This window comes from Eleutherodactylus coqui, chromosome 6 (assembly GCF_035609145.1).
Source record: "Eleutherodactylus coqui strain aEleCoq1 chromosome 6, aEleCoq1.hap1, whole genome shotgun sequence".
Lineage (NCBI taxonomy): Eukaryota > Metazoa > Chordata > Amphibia > Anura > Eleutherodactylidae > Eleutherodactylus > Eleutherodactylus coqui.
The window spans coordinates 49,344,048-49,366,835 of NC_089842.1; the positions used below are offsets into that span (position 1 = coordinate 49,344,048).

At 46.9% G+C, this 22,788-nt stretch overlaps 1 protein-coding gene across 4 annotated transcripts in view; it reads left to right on the forward strand.

The window, feature by feature from the left end:
* The first annotated feature begins 1,267 nt into the window (after positions 1–1,267).
* The window catches only part of SLC35E2B (solute carrier family 35 member E2B), a 63,831-nt gene continuing 42,310 nt past the window's right edge, over positions 1,268–22,788 (forward strand). The window contains exon 1 of one of the 4 annotated variants that reach the window (XM_066606764.1): positions 1,268–1,346. The gene's annotated coding sequence lies outside the window, so the exon portion shown is untranslated. The other 3 variants (XM_066606766.1, XM_066606765.1, XM_066606767.1) reach the window with 3 other exon arrangements.

Sequence of the window (22,788 nt, forward strand, 5' to 3'; positions counted from 1 at the left end):
TATCACTGCATTTGTAAAAGTCCGATCTATCAAAGTAGCATATTATTTACCCCCCACACAGTGAACGTCGTCCGATAAAAAATAAAGAACGCCAGAAATGCGCTTTTTTGGGCACCCTGTCGCCAACAAAAAATGCAATAATAAGCGATCAAAAAGTTGTATGTATTCGAAGATCATACCAACGGAAATGACAGGACGTCTCGCACAAAATGAGCCCTCGTACAACTATGTCGACGGAAAAATTAAAAAGTTATTGTGCGCAGAAAACGGAGACAGAAAATACTTTAAAAAAATGAAATATCTTTAAAAAATACAAGTAGTACAGCAAAAAAAAAACAAAACTATGTAAGTTTGGCAACGTAGCAATCGTACTGACTAGAGATGAGCGAGCCTACTCGGCCACGCCCCTTTTTCGCCCGAGCACCGCGATTTTCGAGTACTTCCGTACTCGGGCGAAAAGATTCGGGGGGCGCCGTGGGTGAGTGGGGGGTTTCAGCGGGGAGTGGGGGGGGGGGGGGGAGAGGGAGAGAGAGAGGGCTCCCCCCTGTTCCCCGCTGCTACCCCCCGCGCCGCCACGCCTCCCCCCGCCCCCCGAATCTTTTCACCCGAGTACTGAAGTACTCGAAAATCGCGGCGCTCGATCGAGTAATTACTCAAAATGAGTAGGTTCGCTCATTTCTAGTACTGACCCATAGAATAAAGTCATCAGGTCATTTTTGTTGCAGTTTGTGCGCCGTAGAAACAGGACGCACTGAAAGATGGCGGAATGGCGTTTTTTTCCATTTCTCCCCACTTTTTTTTTTTTAAGTTTCTCAGTATATTATAAGGTACAATAAATAGTACCATTGGAAAATACAACTCGTCCCACAAAAAACAAGCCCTCATACAGCGACGTCGATGGATAAATATAGGAGCTACGATTTTTTAAAAGGGAGGAGGAAAAAACGAAAATGGGAAAAAGCAATAAACCTCCATCACTAAGGGGTTAATTTTAGTTTATCTTCCAAAAAGCTGAGCAGAGAGATGGAAACCCTGAACTGACCCAAATGCAGGTGTGAAAGCAGCCCAACATGTAACTGGCTGGCACTATCTGACGCAGGGGGCAAGTGAGGAGGTTGCCTATAGCAACCACTCAGAGCGCCGCTTGCGCCACCTCTAGTCCCTCTTCCTTCCCTCTCCGGGCATTGTTTGTAGCAGTTGCAATTCCCCTTCCCACCAGCAGGTGTCGCTGTTCCCATGCCGCTCCCTCCCGGCGGCCGGTCTAGGACTTCCTGCCTGGCGCTTGGTTACGGCGTCGCTATGGAGGAGGAGGACGGAGAGAGAGCGGTTGGGTGGGCGGTGTGCTGGTGAGTACGGGAGAGGAGAGTGCTGGAATGCCGTGCTATGTCCCCGGCACTCCGCAGGGCCGGGTCACAGCTGTGTGCGAGTGTAGCGGGTTGTACTTAGGACAGTCCCCGGCTTCTGGGAATGACTAGGCCGCAGCAGTCCTGGGACTTCCCCGGGTGTTCATGCACTTCCTCTGCTGGGAAAGTAGTTTTATGGGGAATGCCGGGAACTTCCCCACGTATAAAACCTTACCTCCACCCTAGCACCTACAGGCAGGAGCTGCCCCCTTATGTGGGCACTGTGTGGCGCATGGTGACTGTGTGCCCCCCGCATGGCACAGGGGGTACGGATGCCCGTCTATCACTCTCGTAAATAACAGGTGACACTTTTATATGAAAATAGCGACACGTATAATAAAAAAATGCCGTAATTACCTGTTAGTACCCACATTTGCTGTTTTGGGTATCTTTTGCGCACCTCGTTTTCTGGGTTCTGAAAAAAAACCGCATCGTTTTGGCCTTCTTGCATTTTTCCTTTTTCGCGAGTGATAAATGTAGCGATTACAGATGAAATGTGTATCAAAAGCGCACTTATGCGTTGAAAACTGAGAAAATTGCGCAAGATTTGTGCGTTGTGAGATGCACGAATAGGAACGCCATAGAATACGGGATGCGAATCATAGAAAATACAGTAAGTGCGCCATCAATTCTTTCCGAAGGAAGCCTCTATCAGGCCGCTCTCACACGGGCGCTAGGCAAAACGCTGCCATTTGTTGCGATTTTCCTTTCATTTTTGGCCGCAGGTTCCTGTTTCTGACAGCGGGTTTTAGCGCACCCTTCATCGTGATGGGTGATGAGGAGCGCTGAATGCGGAACAATAGAGCAGAGCGCGCAAAAGTCGCGGCGTTAGAAAACGCCACGTTCAAACGCGTGTCTGAGAGGCCCTATTGGAGAGCTATACCGCTTGCGTGAGAGCGGCCTTCAGGTGCGTTCGTTTAGGTAATGTCTCACTAAAAACGCAAGTGCCCGTGGCGGAAACGCAGTGAACTAGAACATGCCGCGATTTTTTTTCCTGAGGAGGAAATCCACGCCAGAATCCCGCATGTGAGCACCGAGCTGTTATTCAATAGAACCTAACAGCTGCGTTATTCCGCCGCAGGGAACGCCGTCCGTGGGCATTAGCCCTGAGACAATGTGGATTTCGTGTCTTGAAAGACGCAGCGTATACGCCACGTACCGCCATAAAGTGCAGCTCGCGCTGGATGACCCGGACTTCCGGCCAGCATCTGCTATCACAGCGGACAGCTGGAAGGTATGTCCTAAAAGCCTGATGATCCTTGTACTGAGAAATAAGGGGGGCACAGGTCTCCCACTATCAGGATCAGTGCTTGGACCCCGCCGATCTATCAGTTTTAACCCATCGAGCGGGAAGGTAAAAGCGTGCCATCTCCAGAATGCCCCTTTAGTCTGCCAGCAATCCCGCATTAAATACCACATTTAGCCGAGTGGATTTCTGTAGCGTCCTGGCGACATAATGTTCATGTGAATGAGCCCTAAAAGTCACATCCTTGGACTCCTCGGCCCGGTCAGACATAGTCTGCGGTGCTTGTAGGTGATGACAGGTTTCCTTCAATGAAGTCCATCAGATGCCTTTCAGATCCGTTGTACGACACTCCAGCACAGCGCTGCGGCTGTCATCAGGAGCCGCTCTACCGCACGTGTCTGCAGTGTCATTGGCCTGCAGCTGGCGCATGATATGGTGGTTGGGACATGCAGCAGTCCTGCACTGGAATTGCAACAGTCCTTAGGTTCCCACGCACATTAGATACAGCTGATGAAAATGGACAGTTTCAAGCAAAATGATCGCTCGTTGGGTGACATTTAAATGGGTTTTTCATCCAAATAGTATTGATGACCTACCCTCAGGACAGCTCATCAATAGTTGATCGGCTGGAGTCCGCCGCTCCGAACTATCAGCTGTTCGGGTGCCTGCTCTTAGCCTTGCAGTACATAAGGGACTGACAACTGTGCCTGCAATTACAAGCGTTGGCCACTACATGGGTTGGAGCCATCTGCTTCTGCGCCGATCGCTGTGTATTGCGGCACTGACAGCGTGTAGCTGATTGGCTGGGGTCCGCTGCCTGGGAACCTTGCCGAGCAACTAAATGATGATTTAAACCGGCTGATAGGCTGTTAGCGCCTGGGAAGGAGGGGGCCACATTTGGTATTTTTGTTTAACAAATGAAAAATCTTTCTTTGAAAAAATCTTCCCAGAAAGGTCGCTCGCCCTTCGCTCGGTGTCGTAGAACGTGTCCGGCCAGTCTGGGCTTCTGTTGAATATCTGAGCAGTTATGCTGAGGTGCAATTGTGACTTCAGTCAGAAATGTGAGCTGGGTACTAGTCCCACCGCTGCCATTAGGCCCCGGAAAAGCAGGATGTGCTGATGAGCCAAGAGACAGTGCAGGAATTAAACAGAGCACTGATTGGCTGAGCCTCAGCCAATCAACGTTGGGCTTGTGCAGTATACAAGACAATCAGCAGCGAGCTCGATTCCTGCACTGCCTTCTGGCTCACCAGCATCCAGCTTGCTAAATACCAATTATTAGTTGCTCTATTAAATTCTGATAATTAAGCTATTAAGTACCATAATTGCTGTGCATGCGATTCCCTTATACGACAAAAGTCCTTGTATTTTTAGCTCATTTAGAAAAAAAAATTGCGATGTCAATGTGAGGCCATAACGCCCGGCCCACTCCATAAGACCGTCTGTTTATCCTTCTGCACTGCTATAGGGTGACCTACATAGTGGTGCAGACTCCCACGCTGTTAGGAGGTGCTCAGCCGCTGTCATCCCAGGTAAGTACACACCGCAGGCAGGTTACCTTTACATGTTTGCTCTCAGATTAGTTAAGGACTGGTTTTACTTTGCTTCTGTTATCAAATCAGTGCAGCGATATATGAGTAAAGGGCCTTTTACACGGGACGATTATCGTATTGCGCAAAATTCATTCAAATGAACAAAAATGTTCGATAATCGCTACGTCTAACTGCAAAGCCGTCGTTTACTGTTAGGTTGTCCATCAGCTTCAACCAACAGAAAAATGATGGCTGGTTGGCTGACTTCTTGCTGTGTCTAAACGCTCAGCGCTTCACATAGAATATCGGCGAGAAGTGAGCGATGCTCAGCGGTGATCGGCCCACCTAAACGTTCTGCAGGAGCACCAACAATTCATTACTAACGCCATATATACTGGCTGGCTGTATCTGTCTATCTAGTCAGTAATTATTCGGATAAGCTAGGGAATACAGATTTATGTCACTTCCCTGCTGCCCTTCAAAAGGGGCCATATTTAACCTTAAAAGGGGTATTACTATTTAGTTTTTTTTCTGCTGTCGATGACAGGTAATCAGTAATTAATGTCTGTGGTTACTACCACTGCATTTAGCACAGGAAGCAGATAGCGCTGTCTATATTGCAGAGGCTCAGGTTGGTACTACAGCAAAGCTCCTATTGAATTCAATGGGAGATGCGCCTGCAATACCAACATGTGACGTTGCGATTTGGTCAACGCTTTCTACTTCCTCTGCTGACCATAGCGACAGCAGCACCAGGGATCCGAACTGCTGGTCGCCTCGTATCATCTACTGGTGACCTGTCAGTCATCAATAACAAAAAGTTAAGTGTCCCGGAAAACCCTTTCACTTTTTATTTCTTGTTTTTTTTCCCCTACAAGTATAGGGCGCCTGCACACGAACAGAAATTCCGTGGCGGGATTTCCGCCGCTGGAAACCTGCATAGGATTGCTTTAGCAAATGCAATCCTATGCAGAACATGCCGCGGTTTGACCGTGCGAAATCTCGCGCGGCAAACAAACTGCTGCATGTTCCATTTCTGTGCGGGGCTCTGCGAACATCACTCATCCGCTGACGGCTTCAGTCTGCGCATGCGCCGGCTGCCCAGCAAGCCGGAACATCAAATAGCCGGAGCCACGGGCGAGGGTGAGTACGCGCTGGTCCCTGCAGGCGCTCGGGTCGGGTCCTGCGGCGAGAATCCTCGCCGCCGGATCCGACCCACTCGTCTGCAGGCGGCCATATTCACAGTAGAAATTAACTTTGATAATAGGCATATTGACAGCCTATGTCTGTGTGCGTAATAAGCCAGAATGAAGCAGCCGTACGCAATTAACTGACTTCAGAAAATGACAATAATCCGCATATACAACCAATTCCTTATGATTTGGTGTCCAGTAATCTAGAAACTGAGAAATGCTGGTGCAAAGAACTGAAGGCCCATTTACACACAATGATTATGGCTCGAAAGATGCCTTTTGAGCGATAATCGTTGTGTGCCTTTAAGCACAAGGTGATCACTCAAACGTTGAGCGATCACTTTGTGCTCCGAGCGGGGTATACAGAAGACAAGCAGGGCCGCTTAAATATTGATTCTCAGTTGCTTATACAGCGAATGTGAACGACTGAACTATTTCTCATTTGAGCCATCGATGCATCTGTTGTATAAGCCGGCCGCCCGAGAGCGAAGGCTAATATCATTCGCACGTTCGAACAATAAATCGTGAGCAGCACCAGTTAACCCTAAAAGTGGCACGTACCAGTAATATTCACAGTGTGGTTACTGAAGGGGGCTCGTTAAGGTGACCTCCTGGATTTGCCCCCACATGTATGCCCTAACTGGGTACATGGACAATGTTGTGCAAAGCAATCATCCTTGTCCACACCGGAGCGATTATATTTTACGTTATGTTGGTCTTACAGCCGGGCAACTTGTCAGAAAATGAAGTATTTCATTGATTTTTTTTTTTTTTTTTTTTTTTTTTAAATCTCTATTTTTTTTAAAGTAAAAATTACCAAGACACATTTTTTTAATATACAGGAATGGAACGCACGGCAATTCCTTAGGCCTCATGTCCACGGGGAAAATCAGATCCGCTGCGGATTTGGGCTGCGGATGCACTGTAATTGTCTTTTATTTTTCATGCGGGAGATCAACTGAGCTATGTGCTCTATGAGCTCCCGCATGCGTGATCCGCACTAAAATGCAGCATGTCCGTTTTTTTTCATGCTACAGAAATTTTTTAATTACCATCCGCGGGTATTTATCTACCCGCGGGTGGTCAATGCATTCCTATGGGGCGCGGATCCGCGTGCGGGAAAAACGCTGCGGATTTTAATTCTTATTTTCCCCGTGGACATGAGGCCTTAATATACACGATTATTCCAATGGGATGGGACAACTGTTATCATCGTATATCAGTGCATGCGATTCCTTTACGTGCAAATTTTGGTTATATACACCTGAAGCTTGGGGGTCTACTCCTCCCTACCCCCGCAGTCATCCTAGCCCCCCATATATTATGCAGCCGCACCCATCATCACAGCCCCCCCCATACAGAAGAACGGATATCAGCTTCACAATTCTGAGAAAAGTCAGAATTTAGCCTCCGCAAAATGGTGATCAAATTAATCTCAGTCATGATACTCTACGACGTGTAAGGCAGAAACTTAACTCTGTGAGAGTGACAAAGGGGGTCACAGCGATCGCCCCTCATGTGGGGAACGTTTTTGAGGTTGTGCAACAAAACTTTTTGAGTTTCTGTTTCCATTGATATCAGATTTCTGTATCCGCGCCTCATTACGCGGGAGTTATGGGGGTTCACATCGGCACGGCCACTAGTAATGACCCTGTACTTGGGCGCAGTTACTTTCCCTGTTTGGCCTTTAGTACTTCGCCCTTTTAGACTTTACATTGCACTCTATCTATTGACATTCTTTCTATTTGTTCTGCCTACTAGTAAAGCCCTTCACAAATGTTAGCAAATTATCGTGAATGCTATTTCTGCTTCATCCACCTTCTGCCTCTCTCCCTCGCCGTGGGAGACGTTCCTAGTCTCAATAGGCATATTTGCTTTCGTTGGATAATACTTCGTAGTTGTTTGTATGTGGATGTTGTTTATTTCAATCTTTTATGTTTTTGCAAGTGCCTCAAATATGGCATCAGTGGGAATTTAAATGCCGCGGTCAGAATTGACAGCGGCATTTAAAGGATTGGCCGCGCGGCTGATTGCAGCTATTGCCCGCAGGCGTCAGCTGTAATAAGCAGCTGGCGCCCGCACTGTATGAAGAGAGGTCGCCCCACAATCTCACTTCATATTTACCCCGACGCTGCAGGGCGTAAATTTACGTCCTACAGCGGGAAGGGGTTCCTGGATAGTCATGCGCTGCGGGCTAGTACCACCTACCCCGCCCTCCCATCCCTGACTGACAGCTGCCTGCCCATTATTATGTACAGAGAGCGCTGACAATCATTAGCTGAAAGTTTGTAAATTTGGTAAATCTAATTTGCAGTGCTCCCGGCACGTCTCCTTCTGCATATCGGGAGGGGAGAATGCTGATATACACCGTCCAAATTTTCAGTTTTTTTCTTTCTTCCATCAAGTAATACCTAAACCTTTGTAGGGCTCATATGTGATCCAGGTCAGAAAGTACATAAGGAGGGACATAAAAGTCCTGATTGTTTTGGCCCCGGGACCTGCGGCGGCTGCCAGGTGTCTCTTCAGACAATGCTATAGTCTAATCCGGTGTTTGTGTCATTGCGCATCGCTGATTCTCTGCAAACAAATCTGCTTGTTAATTATAGTATATAGAAGTACATCTGCGGAGAGATGGCGGGCGTTCCTCGCCGGCCGTAAGGTGCAGCCTAATGCTTGTGAACGGGTGAAACCGAATACTAAAGTCAGTTCACGGGTCACCAGCGCTAGATTACAATAGGAGAAAAGGATTCGCCTGTTATTCTGCCCCAGTCGCCCAAAGCAAATCTCAAACCCAGCTAATTGATCTGCCTAAGGCCCAATGTTCACGGGCAAATTTAAACTGCGGGGACCCATAGGAAGACATGGGCGTCCGCAGCTGAAAGGAAGCATGCGGATGTGTTTTGCGGACCTTTTGGTCTGGAAAACAAATCGCAGCATGCTCTATTTTGCTGTTTCCGCACAGACGGCTTCCATTGAAGTGGATGGAAGCCAACCAATCTGCGGACGGGCTGCGGATTCCGTAGGAAAGCAGGACATATAAAAAAAAAATCTCTACTGCGCATGTGTTCCGGCTAGTGCTTCTGCACACCTGCGCAGTGAAGACCTGGACAGGTAAGCACTGTCCTCGGCTGTGGGCGGGGTCGGATTCTGCCGTGAGCTCCCTCATGTGGAATCCGACCCACAAGTGGTCATGAGGCCTCAGGGTATATTCAAACGCAGAAGTTTTCCGCCTCACAATTCGACTGAAATATAAAGGAAATAACAAATTTTTATTTTAAATGGTGATATATTTATATATGTGTGTGTGTGTGTGTGTGTGTAATTTTACATTTCTCGTCTGTATCATTGGGGGACGCAGCAAAGACCTTGGTTATAGCTTCTGCCACTAGGAGGCGACACTAAGCATAAAAGTCTTAGCTCCTCCCACTAGCTATACCCCCCTGCAAGCATCATGCTAGCTCCATTGTTAGCTTAGTGTCGTAGGAGGCAGACGGTCTTTCCTACAGAGACTTTTTTTTTTTATCTCTTACTTTTCATTTTTCTCCGGAAGACCAGGGAATAACGGGGAGGCAGGACTCTCCCTGTTAACCCACCGAGGACGGCGAACAGAGGAGAATAACCTTCTGTTGTCTGCCCGGTCCCTCAGAAGAGAAGGAGGCACATTCAGGCCCTAACCTGGATGTGACCCGCCAGGCATAGAAGCCCCCCTTATGGTCCGGCATCCTCTCCCTTCCTAAAGGCAGGCGATAGTGGGGAGAAGCTCTGCTGGAGCCGGGAACCCACCCTACCTCGGTCAAGAGGTACGTATGTGAGTTTATTTTGTTAGTCAGCCGCCGTGCGGACGGTAACTGGGTGTCCCCATGCATTTTTGCTGGTCATTGTGCCTTGTTTTGTGGCTTTGTTCACGCCTAGTATGCCGCCTGGGGCCTGTATTTGTGCCGCATGCGGCTTATGTTTTGCTGCCCGCGGCTCGTGTGCTGCCGCCTGCGGTTTGTAATGTGCCCCCTGCGGCTCCTGTTGGTTCACCCGCAGTTTGTAATGTGCCGCCTGCGGCTACTGTGGGGCTGCCAGCGGCTTGTGTTTTGCCGCCCGCGGTTTTCTTTTTCCGCGATGCAGGCCACTGGGCCATGCATAGCCGCTGCGCAGCTCCGGCATTATGGCCTCCATGCGGGAACGAGGGAATGGTCCCACTGTGCGGCCCTCGTTCAATGCAGACGCGCGCTCGTCTCTAGTACGCCACAGCTCGTATCCGTGGTGACTTGGTGCTGCGCATTTCACTGTAATTGCTGAGCGGTGGCTCAGTGTGATGGTTGCCGTTTGAGTTTGCTGCCACGCGATCATGCGGTTCGCTGATCTTTCTCCCCCCCCCCCCCATTCTCTCTGTACAGTGTTTTCCTAGTGACGCTGCGCAGTCATGTGACTTATCTGCATGCGGTTAGGTCTGTCTGTGCACGGCCATTCGAATTTGCGTCCACGTGTAGTTGCAGGGAGATGCAACACCCCTTCTGCACGTACTGGAGGTTGCTGCTGTGCGACCATTGAGTTGACCAGCGCACGGCTATGTGTCAGAGTGCGGCCGCAGTTTGATCGCTGCACGGACGCAGTTTTTAGATCCTGCGCCGTCTGGGGGACGCGTCCTGTGTACGTCACCACAAGGTGTATTTTTTTCCGTTGGTTTTTTTTCTTTTCATTGCTGTAATCGCCGCTGGCCAGCTTGCGTAGCTCACTACATATAACTTGTTTCATGGCCGGGGTATATTGCCGCTGTGCGGCCTGTTCTTCACCGGCATGCGGCAGTTCATAGTTATGGTGACCTGCTGACCACTCCATATGCAGCTGCACCTCCTAACCCAGACTCCCCCCGCTTGCTGACTCCTGCGGTACCTTTCGTATAAAAGGAGGACTCGTACAGGGAGTCTCTGGACTCATGGCTCCTCATGTCTGCTCCAGACTGGGTTGAGCCTTACCTCGGTAGCTCCCCTGTTGCCCCTTCTGCAGTTCCCTGCAGCCAGACGTACCGCAGGGTCCATGCCCAGGATGACGGTTTGGCCAGAGCCACCTACTATGTGCGCTCACTACATTTCTGACCCATCCAGAATAAGCCTCATCCTATGAACAAGGCTGTCATACGGCCTGTTGGCTTTTCTCTGGCCTTGCTGAGACCTGTGGTACCTTCCAGATGGAAAGAGTACTATTCATAGGAACTCTGCGAACACATCGCGCCTCCTCTCCGCTCTGCAGAGGGTGATCCCGCGCATCGGAGCTTTACCTAACAGCTAGCTGCCCTGTGATGACCTCCAGCAGGCGAACTTACTGCAATCTCCGATTACAGGAGAGCCGTCCACAACCGCGTACTGTGTGCGCTCTCGCCACAGACGATAGGGACGTTCAGTCAGTGCATCTCGTCTTCTGCACAGTCTATGTATAGTGGCCATTCTGGCTCCTCTTCAGTCAGCTCTATGACATGCCGATCTGCTGTGAGCTGCTCCCTTTCGGGCGGTCTCGGGACTGCAAGGCATCTTGTGTTGTTTTTTTTTTTCTAGGAACCTGGACTGCTAGTTCTATCAGCCATGCCCGTTCGGATGTGGGTAGCCTACAGGCATGATACCGGTTAAGACAGAGTCCCCCGCTGCTCCTGATGGGTGCAGAACAGCCCACGTTTCTCCTGTATTGTGGATGACCAGACGCAGGCCGTAAGGAGGACTCTGTAAGTCAGAGCAGTCTCTAATTTAGTTGGTATGGGGCCAACCCTAGTGAACTAACCAGTCAGTCTCCATTCCAAGGCTAGACTTCTTCGGAAGCCCATGATTTCACGTAGAAGGTGGATGCTGTGAGCTTTGTCACAGGATCATAGGGCTGAAGGATCTTTTGACTCAAGTCCTTTTCACTCTACAGCTAACCACGCAGTCGCTGTCACGGTTGGGGGCCATTGGGATATGCAGCATCAGAGCCATGCTGCGCTTCAGGTATGCGGTCTGCGGTCAGAGATCAGTCCTATGGTTCTAGGTCCCCCACGTTCTGGTGGTAGTCAGCTGCAAAGACGACTCCTTCAAGATAGTCAAAAGGTAAGCAGGAACCTTCAACCGCAAGCTTTTTCAGCAATGGTTAACATGGAACTTCGGCCAGAAACGGTTATGGATCTGCAAAGAGTTTTTTCCTTCATTGGCGTCTGGAATCGTCGCGCTTCCTCCCTCGCAGTGGGACTGGGAAGGTGATATGAGAACCCAGCTTGGTGGGGGGTAATAAGTAATAATTACCTGAAAGCGCTGCGGAATAAGTTGGCGCTATACAAATACCAACATTTATTTATTTATTGACGTCCTGGAGTTACATGGAAGCTGACATACAATAGGTCGACTGTTGGCATGCAACTCCCTGAAGTGTCGACGCTGATGGCTCCACAGCTTTGTTTTGGATGCCGATTTTGTAACGAAGGTTGTCATCAGGAGACGGTCGTTATTGACCTGTGGTATATTCTCTCGCGGCCGCTGGTATCAGGATCCACTTCAGTGAAGTATTCGGTGGGCATCCTTCTCGGTAGTGCCTTGTCCCGAGGAACACTCTGGTGGCAAGTGGGCTCGGTCTGACTACGCAAGAGTACCTCTCTCAGGTAGCATTCTTCAGTCGCGCTGGCTCGCTACTGGTAATCTCGGCAACTCCGACTGGACTCCTTGCACTGGCTCTGCTCGCTGCAGTACAGGGTCACAGTGCCAGGCAGTTATATTCTCAGGCCGTGTTACGGCTCATAGTATTTGGACGGCGGGTGCCTCGTCATATGCTCCTTATTAGGAGTTCTTTCTCCTGGAGGATGGATGGGGCGGTTACTTAGGCCCCTTTATGCTCCGTCTCTGAGCATGCTGGATACCTAGACATCCATTAACGCCAGTCACGGTTAAAGTGCTGATTAAGCTGCTTTACACATGCGGCTTCTTGTATTTTCCCACCCCCTTGGGTACTGCTCTAGAACGTCCCAAGGTCTTGCTGTGTCCCCCAATGATAACAGATGAGAAAACAGGATTTTTGGTATAACTTACCATAAAATCTCTTTCCCGTCACGTTCATTGGGGGACACAGCACCCTCCCAGTCTGGTATAAGGACTGTAACGTATACTCCTCTTGTTTGGAGGATCCTTGGTGTGGTCGCACGCGGTGCTGGAATGAGTTACAGTTCGTGAGTATGGTTACCATCTATTATTGTTGTATCCTACTGGCTGCTCCTACTGCTTGCATACAAACTGAGCTAGCATGCTGCTTGCAGGGGGGTATAGCTAGTGGGAGGAGTTAACACTTTTATGCTTAGTGTCGCCTTCTAGTGGCAGAAGCTATACCCAAGGTCTTTGCTGTGTCCCCCAATGAACAAGATGAGAAAGAGATTTTTCAGTAAGTTAGACCAAAAATCCTGTTTTGTTTTTTTTTATTGGACTAACAATCCGAGCAAAAAAAAAACCCCAGCATGTCCTATTCAAGTCAATGGGTGCTTTAAAAAAAAAAAATGGATTGCACTCATTTGATGCAATTATGATCCGTTTTTAACGCTTGGAACAATCATGACCACAAAATAATAAAACGACCATTTATGTGTTGATGCGAATCGTGGGTGAAAATTGCACAATATCGGACCAATTTGTCAGGATTGAAAAAGAAAGCGGTCATGTGTATACAGCATATTTGCGTAGTCACGCAGGCGACGCTTTACGCACGCGTTTTGTCCGATTGCATTATGTACGTGAAAAGAGCACTTTAGTTTAAAACTGTTTATTCACATGCGTCATTTTTCTGTCGGGCCGATGGTCTGATGTAGAAAAATCGCAGCATGTCCTATTTTTTGGCAATTCTTGTTTTGTTCCTATGGCAGCCTGAAAATAATAGCCTCGCACGTCTATTTGATTGCGATTTTCATGCAAGGCTGGTGCAATTTTTCTTTAACGATTGAAATGTGATTTTTCACATGTAAAAAATAGTAAGAACGGCGAAAGGTTTCTCTCACAACGCAGATTGCAAAAGCAATCAGACTTCTATCACACTTGCCTGTGTGAATACTCCATTAGTTTGGTGAAACTGAGGAAAATATGAGCAATGAGGCCACACACACAATCCGATATTGCGCTCGCCATCGTGTTTTCACAGCGATGCTAGACGTTTTTATGTTAACACCTCCCGTCACTTTAGTAAAGCAGCGTTCCTTCAGCGCGGCTTTTAGCCGCAACGGAGGATCGGCAACTGTTTCAATGGGAAACCGGACTCATGTGCAATATGTTTTACTGTCCCATTAAAAATAATTGGTCATGCGTTTCTCGGCTGTATGAAAGCAGCCTTCGTGTAATTTGCGTTACTGAATGTCGGGCAGGTGCTTGAAAAAAAAAAAAAGTAAAAAAAATGTTATTGCCTTTCTGCATTTTTAGTTCTTAATTTCATCATTAGGATCCACTAAAATATAACTAAACATTTTTAAAACTTTGTGACCTGTCATAAGATATTGTGACTGGTGGGGGTCGAGTTACTGAGACCTCCACCGATCACTAAAACATGTACTTGTCTGAGACTTTCATCAGTGAGCAACGTATGGGCTCCTTAGACTTTCTATGGAGCCTGTATACCGCTCCAAGCAAAGCCAGAAACGTCCCCAACTGGCACTGCGCTCAGATGACCGCTTTTACCCATTCATTTCAGTCACTAAGACATGTCAGAAGTTTCTAAAATGTTTAGTTAAACTTTTAAAGGAAGCGCTAGGTCTTATTTTTGGGGGGTGTCTTATTATACTTAGCAGACTCAGTCCAGGCCCCTCCTGCTGCACTCCAGAGACCACGTTTCTTGGAGTCCTTGACCACCCACAGAAGATCACTTCCTCGTTATGGTCTTAAATCCTGCCTCCAGGAAGCGATGGCTCTGATTGGCTCAGCAGCGCTTGAGAATGATTCAATGCAGCGCTTGATAAACCAATGACATGGCTATGATTGGTTAATTGAGAGTTGCATTGACTGGCTGAGCAACAGTTAAAGAACCAATCAGAGCCATCATGTTGTGGAGGTGGGATTTATGAATTGGCTGAGCCGTGTGGCATTACCGAGCCTGCTAGGTAATGTATTCCTTTTTTTTCTTTAATGTAATGCAGTTATTTTCAGGGTAGGGCTTATATTTCAAGCCTATCTGAAAATCCCCCCCCATAATCATGGTAGGGCTTATTTTCAGGGTAGATCTTATTTTAAGGGAAATGGGGTAACCCCAGAAGTTGTTTGTGCGCCGTATGCTAATTAGCTTGGACCATACGCGTGACGTCAGACCGACCCGAGGAGGAGTCACAGTGCTTGTGCCCAATCACTCAGGTAGCGAGCAGAGCTGCAACCATCGGGGCCACCTCTCTTCAGAAGGGTGATAATTAGCAATCACTGCGGATGATAAAAGGGAAGAGTGGAAAAAGCTTGAACTTGAGAAAGAAGGAAAAAAACATTGGAGACCATCAAATTTTATTTTTTTTCTTTTCATATCTTGACCTTATTCGCCCCTGGCCTGCGCCACGGTGACGGCGATATTCATAATTACATGAAATGCTAAAGCATTACCTATTAAATGGGAATTCACTTAAATCCGCTGCTGATATGTCCATAGTCTGCAGTTACTGGAAACTATTACAGATCTGGCATATGCCGTACATAAGTGCATCCGGGTAATTATAGGCTCTGCATGGTAGCTTACACGTGGCTTACTGGAGCAAATGTGATGATTGATGCTGTAAGCCCAGGATTGTTCCACTTTATATCCGTTGCTAGAATTCTTGGAGAAAGTAAACTTTCTGGAAAAACTGCATGATGAAATAACCCCATAAGCTGATGTATCTGGGCTCTGGGGAAATTTCAGCTGTGGAGCCTGCAGAATTGTGAATGCAGCTGTGGAGTATAAGGGTGCATTCACACATAGTGGATTTGGGGCAGGTTTTGACATGGATCTGCAGCTGGCTCACCCCTGCAACTGGGAAGGTGAAATCTGCTGTGGATCTGCATCGAAATCTGCACCAATGACAAGGAACTTGGTGTGGATTCACAGCCGAAAGTATGCTGCACCAAAATCCACCTCAGGTGAACAAACCCCAATGTAGTGATGTGTGGGTGTCTGAGATTAGCTGTTCTGTATACAAGCTGAACCAGCTGGCGTAGAAGGGGTTATCCAAAAGCTAACAAATGACTGTTTTGTACACTTCAGCGACTTTCCTAGTCTGAGTGATCGTTGCTCCATGTAAGGCCCTTTTATATTGAACGGTAATTGTTCAGGTTTGCGGCAGCGACTGAATGGCGAATGATCGAGGGTAAACGGGCGGGCATGTTTACGGTGAATGGAGGCAGGCGGCCGGAAGCAAAAAGGATGGATTCACTGGGGCGAGCGCTGAAGCGCCTGACAATCGTTCCGTGTAAAAGGACCCTAAGGAGTGTTCACACGTACTGGAAATGATGTGGATTTGCGTTGGCAAAATCTGCAGCATTTCTGCATCGAAAACTGGGTGCACGACCAGCGCAAAGTACTGTCAGATGAGAGAGTAAGACGCAGATGCGGAAATCAGCGGCAGATATGTAGCCAATTCCAATGTCGTGGATTCTAATGCGTTTTTTGATGCAGAAATGCTGTGAATTTTGCAGCAGAATGTTCCGCTGTGGAATATACGCAGCATTGGCACTAGGTGAACAGACCCTAAATGCACATCTTCAGAAGCTGCAGTTTACCAGGATTTAAATAAAACAGATTCATTTACACGCAGCAATCATCGCTCAGAATCGGGCCAGCTGCACACGGGCGGATCGGATTCCGCATGCAGAATCCTGCAGCAGAGCTCTGCCCTGGCAGCAGCGGCGTCCGTGCATACCTGACTTTCTCTGCTTCATCTGTACTGTGGATGGTCTGCACAGCGAGCCGTCGGACATGCGCAGTACCGATTTTTAATTATTAATTATTTTTAACTCCTGCTTTTCCTGTGACCTTTTCGCAATGTCAATTTCAGAAGGATTGGAAGGCTTTCTATTGACCTCAATAGAAGCCGTCCGTGCAGAATCTGTGCAAAAATGGAGCATGCTACGATTTTTCTTCCCCGAGCAGAAACCGCAATTGGTTTCTGCTCGTGTGCAGGAAGGTTCACTTTTCCATAGCATGTTATGGAAGGCATTTGCTCCAGAATCCAGAGGCGGGCGCCCGCTCCGGAGTATCCTATGCATTTCCGTGTGCAGGCAACCTTGGTCCAAGCAAGCGAAAGTAAGCGATAATCGTGTAAACGCGAAGCCATCGTGCGCTATTCGTTCACTTGTTGTTTATCGCTCAGTTTCAAAAATAGACGTTAATTTGTTCGCTTATCGTTAGGCATTCGCTCAGTCATTCAAACGAGCTGAGTGGAGGGGGGATCGTTTGTGCTAAACACAATGACTACTTGTTTATTCAACACAGCTTTTCCTTCACGCTTTCAATTAAATAGAATTAAAAACCCTTCCGCCAGGGGATTTTTCCCATGGCCCATCTGAGCAAACCACATACATACAACGTTTACTTAGATAATGAGGGAAATGAGGAGGATTCCAGACAATTATTTTTACGTGTAAAAACTCAGCATTTGAAAGCAAAAAAGTCGGCAATTGTTGCCCGTAAATGCGGCGTTACATGCTATCACTTCCAAGATCTTGGCTTGCTTTTTGTGAATAGCACCTGTGCGGCGATCGTCTGGTTATGTCTATCCCAGCTGTAGTGAGAAGGTCCCTCCTCCTGTGGGTTTACCTGCCTGTTGTGCTCATGGCAGGAGGGTTCTGCTCTCCTTGTTGTGATCTTGGCTGTACGGCGCTGCCAGCTGGTTCCCCGTCTATCGTAAGGTGAGCGGCGGCACCTTTATAGTCTGGAGGGAAGTTGCAGTGAGGTTTGTGTAACTCCTGTTTGGGGGGCAGAAGCCACAAGACTCCGCGCTTTGTCTCCATATGTCAGATGAGAGGCGAGCACAAGACAGCTGGTGAGCACAGTTTGTGGTGATGGGTGGGCTCCATCGCCTGCAGGGGGGATTATAGGGGCCGAGATCTCTTGTGCTCCGTCTCTTGCCTGCAGCCAACATGTTACATAGTATTTCAGAGTCTTGGCGGGGCCGGCGCTGCCACGTTATAGAGTCAGTGTGCAGATGGAGCAGCTGCGGCTGCATCCCTGTTTGTCTTTAGGAAGCTGCTTTTAAGGCAAGTTATCTTGTTTGTTCATTTAGCATTTAAAGCCCAATAGATACTTTTTTACATTAGTGACAACTTTTAGGGATCAGAGCGGAGAGGTCCTCCAGGCAGATGTGTTCATGTTACCCGGGCTTTGCTGTGTGTCTGTCAGATGTAACCATTTGTTTATGTTTTTTTGTCAGTGTGACAATTATTAACAGGAATATGTCCTTTATGTCAGAAGGGGTAAAAATACGTTTGGTTAAAATCCTTTGAATTATTGGAAAGATTTGACAGGCTTTTGTTTTTAACCCCTTAAGGACGCAGCCTTTTTTTTTCTCTGGTTTTAAGAAAATCCTAAATCTTATTTATTTAGTTGTATTTTTCAGCGGTACAATGTAATGTACCTTGTAATGTATTGAAAAAAGTTTTATAAAAATTTCAAGCGAAGTGCAATAGGGAAAAAAAGGGCGATTCCGCCATCTTTCGGGGGGGGGGGGGGCATAGTTGTGCGAGGGCTCATTTTCTGCGCTACGTCCTGTAGTTTCAATTGGTATAATTTTGGAGTACATATGATTTTTGGCTTCTATTACCTTTTTTCTTGGGGACAAGGTGACCAAAAAAGTGCAATTTTGACATTGTGTATTTTTTTTATTTCTGATGTGGTTCACCATGAGGGGTAAATAATGCGGTACTTTAATTGGACTTTTATGGCTGCTTACCAAATATGGTTGTGTGGATTTTTTATTTAGACGTTTTTTTTATAATGTACAAGGCCAAATGCAGACGGCCGGGAGGGATTCCAACTGCGAGATCCTCACAGTCTGATACAACCCTGTGCCCCAGCAGTGACACAGTCTTCCCTCTGCTCTGCAGATGTGCCGGCTGGCGCACAGCCACACGTGCAGTGTAGAGACGCTGGGCCGACACTGACGTGGATAGGACTAGAATAGTTCATACTGCGATTTCCACCCCACAAGCGAAATATCACAGTGGATTACTGCTCATGGGCATGGAAATGCATTTTTCTATGCATGTCCTATGGGCTGTATTTGCTGCGTGATCCGCAGCTCCCTGTGCATTGGGCCTATGGCAAAATTGCTAAATAATTTTTTTAAACTGATTTTTACTTTTTTTTTTTTTTTTTTAAGTCACTATAGGGAATATGAACTTGGTTTGCTCACTCCTGTAGTATGCTGTAATACCATAGTATTACATTATATAACAATCTGACTGGCAATCATTGGTATGGTTTGAAAAGCAATCTGCAATGGCAACCCTGAAGCCTTTCAGAAGGCCCTTGGCTGCCATGGCAACTGAACGACACAATTAAATGTCGCTTTCAGAATTGACGGCAGCATTTAAATGGTTTACAGCTGCAATCTGTGGGACCGCTGGTGGGTGTCAGCTGTAAAAAAAAACCCACCAAAAAATGCAGTTGTATGAAGCGGCTCATGAAACTCCATTATGTAACTGCGTCAAGGAGCGTGATTGGGTTAAGGATAGGAGATAACTTGCTGATTGATGGGCATGCTACTGCTGAGACCCCACCGATAAGCATCACTTGTCCTCCTCCCTGCAGGGTAACTACTGCAGTGAAAAGAAGGCTGAATAGAGCTGATCGTACAAGCGCACTGAAGCTCCAGTCACTTTCAGCGGGACTGCGGAGCTACCCGAACTTCAAGCGCTCAAGTATTTCCGTCAGCCCCATTGAAACAAATGGAGCACTTGACCACACATGCCCGGCCAGCACTCCATTCATTCTGACCTCACTGGGGGGGGGGGGGGGGGTGAAAGGCGACCCCGTAGTAAAGTGCATAGACACGGGACCACCGTTCTTGAGATTGGCAGGGATCAGCAGTGAGACCGCCACCAATCAGCAAGTATCTCCACTACTATAACCTTGGTACAAGCCTTTTTGAGGCTCTCTTTACATTGCGTCTTTACCCCCTACCTCCGTCTCATGTTTTTGTCTTGCATGCCAAAACTGCATCGAGATGGAAACCGGGAACAGAACCGGAAGAAAAATCAACATAGCCTGACGAGAACTCTGAAAAGAGCCTTCGTACGCTCTCACACACACCGTCGGTAAAACGTTGCGTTTTTAACTGCAATCCGAACAGCATTTTCAAACACATTAAACAGCATTTAACGCAACCCACCATTGTGATGGGCGATGAGGTGTGTTAAAAAGACCTAAAACGCACGAAAATAGAACAGACAGCACCTTAAAAACCGCGGTGTTAGAAACGCCGCATTCAAACGCTAGTCTGCGAAACCCCATTGAAATGAGAGCGTTTTACAATGTCCAGCGCGGCATTTTAAAACAGCGCTAAACGTTGGAAAAAGCAATGTGTGAGATTGGCCTTAGGATACCTTCATATTTGCGAGAAAATTGCGCATTTCTTTGAGCAATATAGGAGTGAGTGAATAACAGAATTATGAAACCAATGATTTTCAATGGTTTCATTCCCATTTGTGATTTATTTATTTTTTCCCTACTCATGTGATGTGGAGTGACTAAAAAAAAGAACGCAGCAGGCTCTATCTTTCTGCGTTTTGCTGGTTTTTTTTATCTCCAGTGTTTCCCTATGGAGCTTCCTTTTTATAGTAACATAGTAACATAGTATGTAAGGCCGAATGAAGACATTGTCCATCTAGTCCAGCCTGTCTATCCTACTGTGTTGATCCAGAGGAAGGCAAAAAACCCCAAGGCCAGAAGTCAATTAGTCAGTTTTATCGCATCGCAAAGCACGGACTTGCGTTTTTCGTGCAATGTGATACGTTTTTAACATTAGAAATGCCTATGGTCTATTGTAAGAAAAACACGCAAGAAAATCGCAAGCGGCAGCGATGTTTTTGCAAGAAAAAGCATCGCTGATGCCCAGGCACCTCATGAGCAAAATTGCAATTTTGCCATGATTTTCTCGCGGCGATATCGCGATCGCCATTCTGAAGGAGCCCTCAGGCTGCAGCAGCGCAACATTGCCTGCTCGTTCCCATAATTACCATGTCCTCTCTAAAGAGTCACCTGCCTGTAGTGACGGTGACTAACTTCTGACTCGACTTTTTTTTTTTTATAATCTAATCCAGACTTTCTTGTAAAAGCTCATTTATATTAATTTAGTAATAGCAAACGCACTCCAGTAAAATGGTGACATCAGGCTAAAAGGAATTGTCACCTGCAATTACTACATGACCGTATCCCTAACATATGGTGAGCGTACAACAGATGATCTAACTACCTTCATCATCCTCACTGCTTTCAATGCCGAAAAATGCAGTTTTTTGCAGAGTTTGCTAATTGCTTTTAAATGTCCAATGACCATTTAAACTTTCCAATGCCAGATTCGTCCGGCCTTACTCCCTCTCCATACGTGCAGCCATACCCCTCATGCCAGCGGTCGATGTTTCCAGCACCTTAGGGCTTGAGTTGCCCTGCATTGCAGAGAGATGGGGCCGCACTTGGAACTTCAGTGCCTGGGCATGACATCGTTGTGGGCTTGGAGAGTGAACATATTATGACACTGGGTCATGTGACCGCTGTAGGTAATCTCTAGCTAAACAGAGCCAGTCATTGGCTGCAGTGGACACATGGTCAATTATATTGCCTTACGCAGTCGCAATTATATCAGTTTTTGCAGTGATTTTTTTTTTTCCAAAATCAAAGCAGTCTACAGCAGTTTTGGAAAAATCACAGCAAAACCGCAAAGTGTGAATAAAGAGTTGCAGTCACCCCTTACTGATTGCAAATATGTCTTTTTTTTACAGCGGTTACTACTGGGCTTTAAACCTGCACCTACATCTTTTTAAGGCAGTGGCTTGGCTGACCATAACCACCTGCCAGGAATGGAGAAATTTCAGATCCTGGCAGTTTAATCCCTTATTTGCCACAATCAATAGCAACTGCTGCCTTTAACTAGATGACAGAGAGGAGGGTTCCTTTTGTCACCCGTCAACACCCCGCAATGCAATCACAAGGTACCAATGGGTTTCCAGGGCAGCCGGAGGCCTGACAGTGATCTGCCATGTATCTCATCTTACTAGACCCCACCTGCAGCAGCGTCTAATAGGCTGATGTCATAGACATTGTAGAATGCAATACATAAGTAATGCAGTGTGTTATCCTAGAAATGAGGAACTAAGAAATAGTGTCAAAAAAGTTTAATAAAACATATTTTTTCTTACAAAAACCCTTTTTAAATGGCTAAAATACCCAGCATGTGTTGAGCAGCAGCACATAATGGGTATTACGGTGTTCATAACGACCCAAAGAATGGGAATATTTTGCTATTTATTTCGCCAATAAAATAATTTTTGAAAGTAATGCCAGAATTGCCATTTTTGCCGTGATAACCTCCCAAAAATGCAATAAAAACCAATCCAAAAGTCACATGTGGACTCGAGGTGGTAACAATAAAAACTACAACTCTACTGCCACAAACAAGCCCTCGCACAGCTTATGGGTCTCAGAACGTGGCGATGCCGATTCAATTGTTTTTCTTTAAAAATGTTTAAAAAAATTAAGAAAATCTGTATAAAGTTGGTATCTCGGTTATTGTGCTGATCCAAATTAAGAAAATTTATGTTGTTTTTACTGAATGGTGAACGCTATAAAAACAAAACCCAAAACAATCACAGAATTCCTGCGAGTTTGTTTTCCATCTCCTCTCAAACAAAGGTTATACAACACGGTATATGTACCCCCTGAGTGTGGTTCGGGGGTCTTTGTCAGGCATACGCCAAAGACATATTTACTATGACACATGATCACATGGGAGGGCACGAACATGGTAAATAAATACAAGAGGCAGAGAGGGTAAGAGGGCACAGACATGTTGGGATTAATAGCATTTAGATAAATACCAGGGAGGGATGACCAGAACAGTAATTAGTCCAGTGACAAGGGATGTAAAATCTCTCCTTCAGACCTGCAAACAAGGAAGCTGGAACAAATCTCTGCAGCGCCACCTATTGGATGGCAGCATTCCTTCAAATCAATGTATGAGTTTTTACCAAGTCTGTAAAGCAATGATTGGGAATAGCACCCCTTCTGGGTGCTCTCTTTAGGGAGAGACGACGCCATTCACCAAAGCACCCACCCCCAGGTGCCCCTACACACCCCATTAGTGCTCTCCTTAAAGACAACCCTCTTGACCTCCTTCAGACCTTTTGATATTCTCCACTGATGCAAGAATCCCGCTCTGAGGTTCATTCAGAAATGGCCATAAAGTTATACTCCCAAAATCTACTGTG